Consider the following 10847-nt stretch of genomic DNA (forward strand, 5'->3'; position numbering starts at 1 on the left):
ATTCCAAAGCAATGAGAATGTACAGTGAATTAAAAAAAAAAAATCCTCTTTCCAGCCATGGATCTCATTTCCCTTCCCAGTGCATCAGTGCTGTGTTTGTTTTGTCTGTCCTTCCAGAGATATTTTGTTCAGGTATTAGCAAATGCATATGTGCATATTCTATCTCCCTTTCATACACGAATGGTAACATAGTATACAAACTTTTCTGCTCTTTAAAAAATTAACATATTTTGGAGACTGCACATTGAGTTTCTGTGTTTTATTTATTTTTTCCAGTGTCATAGTATTGTTACATGGATGTTCCACAGTTAATTTAGGCCCTTCCTGAAAGACATTAGATGGTTTCTAAGCTTTTGCTCTTGCAGTGAATAACACACACACACACTCTCTCTATATAATATATATAACACATGTAATATGTATATATGACATATACTATATATATATATATATATGTCTTTCATTCTCAGTGTGTGCTACCACAATGACAAGGTAAATTCCTAGGCGTGAAATTGCTGGGTCAAAAGCTACAGGCATTCAAAACAAGCCCTCTTTAAGAAAGTTGGTAGGATAGCCTTGAACTGGGTTTCAAATTCAGCTGGGGGTTCATGGGAAATACCTCCGGGACCTTCTGGTCACATTCATTTGGAGAACTATGAAGACCCATAGAAGAATTGGCTCCATTTCCGTCTTTGGGTGTAAGAAAACATCATGCTTTTCATGTGCTCCTTCTCCTCTTCCCATCCTCTCGCTCACTGAGTGAGATAAGAAGAGGGAGTAGAGGCACAAGTCAAATCTGGCCTGAAAGAATCCAGGATATTGACACATATATATTTTAACACAGCAGGAGTTCCAGTAAGTGAGCGTTAACAAAACTCTAGACACTTTTTGGTTCATGCTCTTGAACAAGGCAAAGATTGCTTCAAAGACAATATATAAAATAGTTTTTGTGGTGTCAGTAAAGCTTCACCTCCATTCCTAACTGTGAATTTCCAGAATGAAAACTGGGAAGCACGGGAGACATAAAAGCATGAAATAAATACTTATTGTTAGTAGAGTACTCATCAAGGGAGGAAATTCATCTTTATTTTGTCCTTATTTTATTTTATTTTATTTTATTTTATTTTATTTTATTTTGAGACAGGGTCTCACTGTGTCACTCTGGCTAGAGTGCGGTGGCATCATCACAGCTCACAGCAACCTCAAACTCCTGAGCTCAACCGATCCTCCTGCCTCAGCCTCCTGAGTAGCTGGGACTTCAGGCATGCCACTATACCTGGTTACTTTTTAAAATTTTTTGTAGAGATGGGGTCTTGGTATATTGCTCAGGCTGGTTTCAAACTCCTTGGCTCAAGCAATCCTCCAGCCTTGGCCTCCCAAAGTGCTGGGATTACAGGTGTAAGCCACCATACTCCACCTGTCCTTATTTTTATTTATTTTTTGAATAGGTATCACCTGCAAGATTCAAAGGTACAAAGGGTGCATCAGTACGATGTCTCAATAAAGGTTGAGACCACAAGGATTTTCTGTTTCATCAACCATTTACCCAAAAGCAAAAAAGTGAAGCTGAGCATCCTACTCCCCAGGCATTCTGGTTCCCCCAGCTTCTCCTCAAAAGGACTCACAGCTTGGGCTGGGGCCTCCCTGGGCCGTGGCATCAAAGCTTACTCTTGGTTAGTGCCCTTGACCCCATGACCCTTGGAAGAAGGATCAGGAATAGCCAGAGTCTTGATGGGCTTGTGATTCAGGGTAAATGGAAATTCCAGGATGTCTAAAGGAAACTTCTAGCAAGAATTCCAATTCCTGGCCGGGTGCTGTGGCTCACGCCTGTAATCCTAGCTCTTGGGAGGCCGAGGCGGGCGGATTGCTCAAGGTCAGGAGTTCAAAACCAGCCTGAGCAAGAGCGAGACCCCGTCTCTACTATAAATAGAAAGAAATTAATTGGCCAACTGATATATATATATATAAAATTAGCCGGGCATGGTGGCACATGCCTGTAGTCCCAGCTACTCGGGAGGCTGAGGCAGGAGGATCGCTTGAGCCCAGGAGTTTGAGGTTGCTGTGAGCTAGGCTGACGCCACGGCACTCACTCTAGCCTGAGCAACAAAGTGAGACTCTGTCTCAAAAAAAAAAAAAAAAAAAAAAAAAAAAAAAAAGAATTCCAATTCCTGCTGGGCAGATCTCTCTCACTGCCCTGCCCCAGGCGCTGAGGGACTTTCGTCTGGCGTCCTGGGCACCCCTGCTCTGTCTCCCAAGGCCTGACATTGACAACTTCAACACCAGCCCCTTCTGCCAGGCTGTCTTTGTTTTTCTTATTAATTTCTTTAAATAAATAAACCAATGTAGGCCGGGCGGGCGCGGTGGCTCACGCCTGTAATCCTAGCACTCTGGGAGGCCGAGGCGGGCAGATTGCTCGAGGTCAGGAGTTCGAAACCAGCCTGAACAAGAGGAGACCCCGTCTCTACTATAAATAGAAAGAAATTAATTGGCCAACTAATATATATAGAAAAAATCAGCCGGGCATGGTGGTGCATGCCTATAGTCCCAGCTACTCGGGAGGCTGAGGCAGGAGGATCCCTTGGGCCCAGGAGTTTGAGGTTGCTGTGAGCTAGGCTGACGCCACGGCACTCACTCTAGCCTGCGGGCAACAAGGGGAGACTCTGTCTCAAAAAAATAAATAAATAAATAAATAAAAATAAACCAATGTACAAATCATTTAAAAAAAAAACCAAAAAACAAAAACCGCAACAAAAATCCCCCAAACAACCAGAACCAGAAAAGCTCCAGGAGGCAAAAACCACGAGCAGAACGTGTCCCTTTACCTTGTGTTTCTTCTCATCCCACGTCCGGCCCGAACCGGCTCCCCCGGGTCTCTGTCCTCTCTCGAAGCTGAGTGAATTTTTCACCACTGCAGTCAAGAGGCATAATGACGACTTTATTTATGACAGGAGACATGTTTTAAAACAGTTGTTTTAAAACAACTGACAGAGCTGCAAGATGGGAGACGACAAGAAAGTGAGATTTTTTTATTTTTATTTTTATTTTTTTGAGGCAGGGAAGGGGATAGGAAGCTGGCAAGGGGAGAACAGTGTTTTCCTTATTAAAAGTTGGAACGAGTCCTTTCTTCCCTGAGCAAATAAAGAAAATGGTCCGTCCGGGGAGAAAGCTGGGGGTGGGGATATTGGGTAATGACAGGACTCAGAGACCCCGGACGATCGGGCTTGGCCGGACCCTTTGAACCACGTCTCATGGGGGGCTGTCTCCCAAGGGGCAACGACAAGTGACAGTGAGGAGGGCTGTGGGTGCCAGGGGCGGCGAGCTCTGTGCCCAGCCCCACGTTACCCTGTCACCTGTGTGACGTCTCTGGTCAATCCCTGCCCCTGACGAGATACTTCCCGGACGTGGCTAAGAACGCAAGAGGCGCCCGCAGAGTGGCAGGGGAACAGCAAAGGCTGTCCTACGGGTGGATGGCGGAGAGCTCTGGGTCCAGGGAAGCAAAACTCAGCGCTCGAAGAGAAATCTCAACAACCGGAAATTGGAATCTCCTGATAGCTGCTCCTCCCCAGAAGTCTGGAGGGAAAATTAAGGAAGATGAAAACTTACCAGAGTTGACTCTGCTCCCACAGGACAGGAAAAACAGCGAGCAAAAACCAAGGACAAATGAAGGCAAGTAGAGAAAAGAAAGAACGCACTTCGTCTGGAAAGAGGCTGCTGTCTCCTCTGCGATGGTGAACTAAAAAGAAGTTTCTGGGCCCCGAGTGCCTGTAACCCCACAGTTTGGGAGGGCAAGGCAGGAAGAGGATCTCTGGAGGCCAGAAGTTTGAGACCAACCTGGGCAACATAGCAAGACCCCAGCTCTACAAAAAAATTGAAAATTAGCCGAGCGTGGTGGCACGCTCCGGTAGTCCCAGCGACTCAAGAGGCTGAGGCAGGAGGATGGCTTGGGTTGAGGACTGAGGAGTTGGAGGTTGCAGTGAGCTGTGAATGGGCCATTGCACTCCAGCCCAGGTGACAGAGTGAGACCTTGTTTCCAAAAAAGAAAAATAAAAGTCTCTAGAGGTGGTGATAGGACCCAGGGTTTGGAAAGGGGCACGTTTTTTAAGAAACCTTTTTTTTTTTTTTTTCATGGTTTGGAGGCCCAGGGGTGACGGAGAGGAGGAACCAGAAGCAGCCAGGTCCAGGGAAGGGTTTTCGATGAATCCTCTCCTTGGTCTAGAGTATGATCGTGCTGACATGGGGATCTGCTTGATTAATTCAACCAGCCCATCTCTTTCCAGATTGGCAGGATTCAGCCCTGGGTGGCAACGACCTCCAGCTTAGGTCTCCAGGGCCCCGTGTCCAGGAGCCTGGGCAGGATAGAGTTAAAGCATTTGGTCAACTTCTTCCTTGGGAATGGGGAATCAGACCTTCTTAAGAATACACCCCCCCCTTACTGCTTTGCAAGCAAAGCAGGATATTGGTTTCTTAAACCCCAATATGTTTTGCCAAATAAGAGTGTTAATTTCCCCCGCCCACCCCCTGCGTGAATTGGATTACACACAGCATCTTTTTGGAGATGTCAGCAGTTTAATAGAGGCAATAAGTCAGGGCTGCCCTTGTGTTTTATTTTTCTGCCAGTATTTAGTTAATTAAAGAATGCAAATTAAAACACCTTAATTTATATAATATCAATACCAATGCTTTAAAACATTTGGCATAACTGCTCTGGCAGGTCCCTTACATAAACTCTTCAGAACAGTGCTAATAAAAATGAAAAAGGTTGTAAATCAAATTTAATTTATTCATTTTCTGTTTGGTATGAAAGCATATGCCAAAATCAAGTTATTTATGAGTGTGTCATAACAATAGGCGTTTTCATGGGTTGCAAATGACAAAAAAAAAAAAGAAAAGGTTTCCAGAGGGATATGTGTTGAAACGTCTCTAGGTACATCTATTTTCTGGGCTCTGATCTCTAAAATTTATATTTTTGCACCCATATCTCCAGAAAAAGAAAAAAATAGATTTCGATATTGAAAAACGTATCAGGCCTAAAAACATGGCAACATCCAGTCAAAAAGGCACCTGCAGCCATCTGTATGTAGACAGACTTATACACAAGGCGTCCTATGGTATATGAACCTGCACGTGAGATAAAAGGTGGTGATTTATATCCGATTTCTTAAATATTCCATTAAGAGGATTATCTCACAGGAGGCTCAGATGCAGACGGCATCGGAAGGGATTTGGAGTGCGGCTGCTTTCTTGGAAGCCTTAAGAGATGAACTACATGCAGGTGAACGGAGAGCTGAACACCCATTTTCATCTCTCGCCCCCTTTGCCCGATAGATCTTTCTGATGGATCTGAGCCTAGAGTGCAGTTTTATGCAGGACTGGAAGAACAGGAGGCTCCCTTCCAGGGGGGCCGGAGGGGCGGCACGCCCTCCCTCCTTGCTGTGGCAAGACTCCTGGAAGCAACTGCCCTTTATAAGCCTTCTTCCTTACCCAGCCGCTCACTCAGCAGGTTTCAGACCGCGTGGCAGGGTCGAGAGAGAGGATTTCTGGAAACGCTTCCTGAACCCTAGTCATCCCTGATCTCAACCTGACCGACCCAGGCAAAGTCTCGAATGCAACCCTCTAGCCGGCCCATGGCCTCCCTACCTGGGAGGAAAAACTCAGCAGGACCGCGCCATATTTCAGTCATCGTCCCCCAGCACGAACAGGGCAAGCCTGGTGGAAGTGGAAGGGTACTGAAGCTCGTCACGGAGGGGGAGTGACGCCGCAGAGTGGCATCTTTCTGTGGCCTGTGACAGCCAAGAACACCACTAGAGCAGCGGGGAGACGGCTACAAAATCCCAAGTAAAGTCTGTTCTGGAGACTTCCTTTCTGATGTCAAAAAGGTGACAATACCTTTCACATGGGTTCCATTTGGAGCCAACAGGATTCCCTCCCTCGCCTCAGACTCATTGCAACAGTGAGCTGGAAATAAGTAGATGCTTCTTTTTTTGGGGGGGGGGTGCCAAGTAGAGCCAGAGAAGGTTCTAGAAGAGTTAACTGTCTGCCCCCCAGACTCCCCACTCCCAAATTCCCCTCCGCCCCATAGCGTCTCAGGGGGTCATGGGAAAGGGTCTGGTGTGGTGGAAGACCAGCTTGAGGGGCAAGTGGCACTTCCTGCACTTTTATCAGGGCACTTAGCGTCAGAGGTTCTCTGTGGAGGGGTGGAGGGGGCCGGGGAGCGGGTGTTGCAGGGGGGCGGGGTGGGGGGAGCGCGTGCTGGGCAGCGTGGAGCCTGCATGTCTGCACCGTGATTGCGGCCTGTTCTCTCTCCTTTTTTTCTCGCTATATGTCATCTTTAAAAGCCAATTTTTTGCCTTTATATTTATTTATACCCTTCCTACCGCCATAAAAGATTTGAGGTTGCTTACCATTCAAAACGCAGATACAGTAAAACCCGAAGCCATTAACAGCAAAGTAAAAAGATCAGAGCCAAGTACAAAGGAGGAGGGGGAGGAAGAAGGAGAGTAATTATACCAGAGGGGGAAAAAAAAAAAAAACTCAGATTAAGGAAAGCTAATGCAATTGAGAACAAAACCCAGCTTCCCAACTCCCTGGTAGCTTGGTGGGCGGCTGCCAGCTATTGCAATAACTATAGATTATTGCACCTCAAAGGCAGGTTTAAATGCCTGCCGAGGACTCACTGGCTCTGTGGGCTCACTCAAGCTACTGCATCTCCCTGAGTTTCTGTTTCCTCGTCTGCAAAATGAGGGTGAACTCACTCATCGTCGGGCTCTTGCGAGAATGCAAGGATGACAGTAGGTCTCACCGTGTGCCCGCTGCTGTTCCAAGTGTTTCACAGAGACACCTTTAATTCAAGTCTAAGGTGAATCTTCCCCACATTTTTGACATCTCTGACACTGATTTAAAAAGTCATTGTCACATTATTTAGCAGCATTTTTTCTTTCTTTCTTCTAAAATAACAGCGCATTGTGGATTAGATGAAATGTGTTATTAACTCATTACAGCTTCCCAATATTTTATAAGGTAGGCACCATTTTCGTTCCATTTTACAGATGAGGAGACTGAGGCATAGAAATGTTAAATGACTCGTCTCTGGGCTATCGTGGGCAAGCAGTGGAGCTGGGATGCGATCCTAGGCTTATTTAGACTCTACCATTAGACTCTGCTGCCTTTCAACAGAAATTTCAGCGGCAAACACTTTAGCAAAGCTTTCACTTCTGGGTTCTGGGGGTGTAAGATAAAAGGATATGCACTCGCCCTAAAGGACTGGACTCCAGTGTGAACACCCACATGTAAACAAGTCATAATATCTCAGGTCAGTAAGTGGGTCAGTGGAAATGCTATGCCATGCAAGGCACAGAGGCAGAGGAGGGAGAGATGATTAATTTTTCTCAAGCCTCAGCCCCAGGGCTTAGCCCTGTAGCAGAAAATACCCTCTGGCGGATCAGGAGAGGTGCATGTTTTCTTGGCTCAGGGAGGAGTCTGGCCGGTGGGTCCCCAAGTGATAGCAACTTTAGTGGACCAATAGCACAGGTGCCTACCTGTGGCCATTGCTTACATGGGTGGCAGAGGAAAGCTGGGGCAGCAGCTTCTGAGGGGGCATCGTGCTGTCAGACAGGATTTGGAAGTGACTCTCGCCACAGAGGCAAAGGGAGAGAAGTCTAGCCGCCCAGGTTAGGGCTGCAGGCTCTGACCTTGGACACCCCAGCCAGGAGGGTGGTAAGTCAGGCAAGGACCTAAAAAAGGGGAAAAGAGGAAGGGAAACAGGAACAAACCACTTGTTTGGAGTAAAAATAAATAAATAAAAAAAATAAAAAAAATGCAGCTTCCAAAGGAACAAGATGATGGTTTTTGCGATGTAGTGAGGGGTGGTGGAAAAAGCAGTGGGAATGAGTTGGAGGGAGAATCCCTGAGTTTGAGACCCAGTTTTGCCTCTTGGGAGCACATTATCCTGTGAGCCTTAATTTTACCATCTGTCTAATGGGCGTAACAACAGAACACTTACCTCACACAGTTGTTGAACGGTCAATTAAAATAATACATGTGAAAGTACCTTCCAAATGAAATAATGCCATGCAAATGTGAGCTATTACCGTGGTGTTCCTAGCCAGGTACTGGCTGTGTGTGTGCTTGGGCAAGTTACTACAGGGCATAAAAGAGGAACAGGCAGGAAACAGAACTCGCCCAGGCTCAGGCAGTCACTAAAGGGGCCTGACTTAGACTGAAATGCTCCCCACTTCGGTGACAAAGTGAGGAAGTTTGGGGGCCGCTCTAGAGAGGCCCTCCTCCAGAGTTCGGGGACTCTACCCTGCGGATGGGGACCATGGGACAGGCTCCTAGCCTAGGGAAGGAGTGACACTGCAATGAGCTGTCCACGTGTCTTTTTCCACGAATAAGGGAAGTTTGGCGGCCAATAAATCAGGACTCGGACCCAACCAAATCCGCAGTGGCAGACCCTCCCTGATAAAGGGCACTGTCTGCAATTTCAAACAGGAGAAAGCCTGTATTACGGAAGCATCTTCTAGACCAAACAGGAACGGGGCAGAAACGCCAGTGAACCCGAGTCCCTGGCCGTAGGCAGGGAGGTTCCTTTCGGTGTGGCCAGCAGGACGGAGCGGGCCACCAGGAGGAGGCCTGGCCTGCAGGTCCAAGGCGCCCTGGTGCTCCGGGGACACCAGGAGGGACTCCGCCGCTGTCTCTGGCCTTTCCTGGGAGAGGAAAGGAGGACGTGGGAGGAGAGAGAGGGGGAGATGGAAGAAGCCTGAGAGAGGGAAGGTAAAGCTGGAGGAGGAGAGGAGGAGGAAGAGGAGGAAGAGGAGAAGGAGGAGAAGGAGATGGAGGAAGAGGAGGAGAGGAGGAGGAGGAGAAGGAGGAGGAGGAGAGGAGGAGGAGGAGAAGGAGGAGGAGGAGAGGAGGAGGAGGAGAAGGAGGAGGAGGAGGAGGAGGAGGAGGAGAGGAGGAGGAGGAGAAGGAGGAGGAGGAGAGGAGGAGGAGGAGAAGGAGGAGGAGGAGAGGAGGAGGAGAGGAGGAGGAGGAGGAGGAGGAGGAGGAGGAGGAGGAGGAGAGGAGGAGGAGGAGGAGAGGAGGAGGAGGAGGAAGAGGAGGAGGAGGAGAAGGAGATGGAGGAAGAGGAGGAGAGGAGGAGGAGGAGAAGGAGGAAGAGAAGGAGGAGGAGAAGGAGGAGGGGAGGAGGAGGAGGGGAGGAGGAGGAGGAGAGGAGGAGGAGAGGAGGAGGAGGAGGAAGAAGTCTGAGAATGGGAAGGTAAAGGAGGAGGAGGGGGAGGAGGAGGAGAGGAGGAGGAGGAAGAAGGCTGAGAGTGGGAAGGTAAAGGAGGAGGAGAGGAGGAGGAGGAGGAGGAGGGGAGGAGGAGGAAGAAGGCTGAGAGTGGGAAGGTAAAGGAGGAGGAGGAGAGGAGGAGGAGGAGGGGAGGAGGAGGAGGAGGAGGGGAGGAGGAGGAGGAGAGGAGGAGGAGGAGGGGAGGAGGAGGAGGAGGAGGGGAGGAGGAGGAGGAGAGGAGGAGGAGGAGGAAGAAGGCTGAGAGTGGGAAGGTAAAGGAGGAGGAGGAGGAGGAGCGCGCGGGCCCACGGGAGGGGGCGGCGGGGAGGTCTGCACGTCGGGGCGCGTCTCCCCCGCCTCCCGGGGTCCCCTCGGCGGCCCAGTCTCGGGGCCCCCCGCGCTCACTTCCTCCCCTCCGGGAGCCGGGCCTGCCGGCCTGGGCAGCAGACAAAGGCCGGTCCCGCGGCGGAGCGAGCTGCTGGCCGAGGCGGGCGGGCGCGCCAATCCCGGCGCAGCGGCGGCGGCGGGGCCTGTCAGTCACCCGCACCCTCCGCGCGAGGGGCCCTTGTCAGCTCCCTGCCTTTGAAGTGACTGGTTTGGAGGTGCTCAATTAAAAGCCCATCAGTCTGTAAGTAAATCAACGCCCATCAGGCTGTCACATCAAACAAACGATTGCGACCGCGGCCCGCCCACCCCATTAATCAGGCTGTCCCTTCCTGACGGCTCAGGGTCAGGGCCGCGCAAATCCCGCCCTGGATCGCGGCCACCTGGGCCGGGATGAAAGCGGCCGCGCCACCTGCGCGCGGGCCTTTCCCGGGGGCCGCGGGCGAGGGCGGAGGCCGGGAGGCCGGGAGGCCGGGAGGCCGGGAGGCCGGGCCGGAGCCGTCGGGGGACGGGGCCCTCCGCAGGCAGAGCCGCCCTGGGGCCGGAACAGGGAGAAACGGAGGAGCGGCAGGGACGGGAAAGAAGCCAAGACAGAAATAGGTGGGAGGGAGGAGGACAGTGGTCGAGGCAGGTGCCATGAGAACTCACTCGGAGCGCTGGGAATGGACAGATGCTTCCGGAAGACACGCAGGTCTCTGAATGCAACCTCCCCGACACTAGGTTCCGAGTCTCAGGGTCACACGGCGACCAGGACAGGCCGCTGCCCGCCCCCGCCGCCCCTTCGCCAGGGCAGTGAAGCTGTGGAGCCGCGGGGGCGCTGGGGCTTTGCTAAGCGGTGCCCCGCGTCGCACGTCCGCGGGGCGGTGGCCAGAGCTCGGTTCTCTGCAGTCACAGGAAGTGAACAGACACCCGGGACCCGGCGGTCAGGTTCCCAATACTCTGCAGAGCGAGTCCCCAAGGGACACTTTGTTCCAGGCCACCTGCGGGTTGGCCTGTAGATTCTTTCTGCCCCTGAGATCAAGCTTCTGACTGTCCCCACCACAGACTGGGGGTGGGGACACGGTGGGAGTAGGGAGTCAGGACAGCCTGAAGTTCAGGCTGCAGGAGGGGTGGGCTGGGGGGTGCAGGGTGGAGAGGAGGAGGGGGCAGGAGGGAGGCCCAGCATCCTGCTTGCAAGAACAAGGCATGCTTT

At 50.8% G+C, this 10847-nt stretch overlaps 1 long non-coding RNA gene across 1 annotated transcript; it reads right to left on the reverse strand.

The window, feature by feature from the left end:
• Positions 1 to 276: 276 nt before the first annotated feature.
• LOC142864144 (uncharacterized) lies at positions 277 to 10559 on the reverse strand. Its single transcript, XR_012914729.1, has 3 exons — positions 10304 to 10559; positions 2823 to 2908; positions 277 to 755 (listed from the first exon to the last, which is right to left on the reverse strand). It is a non-coding gene; the product is annotated as an uncharacterized LOC142864144 (long non-coding RNA).
• Positions 10560 to 10847: the final 288 nt, after the last annotated feature.

This window comes from Microcebus murinus, chromosome 24 (genome assembly GCF_040939455.1).
Source record: "Microcebus murinus isolate Inina chromosome 24, M.murinus_Inina_mat1.0, whole genome shotgun sequence".
NCBI classification, from domain to species: Eukaryota; Metazoa; Chordata; class Mammalia; order Primates; family Cheirogaleidae; genus Microcebus; species Microcebus murinus.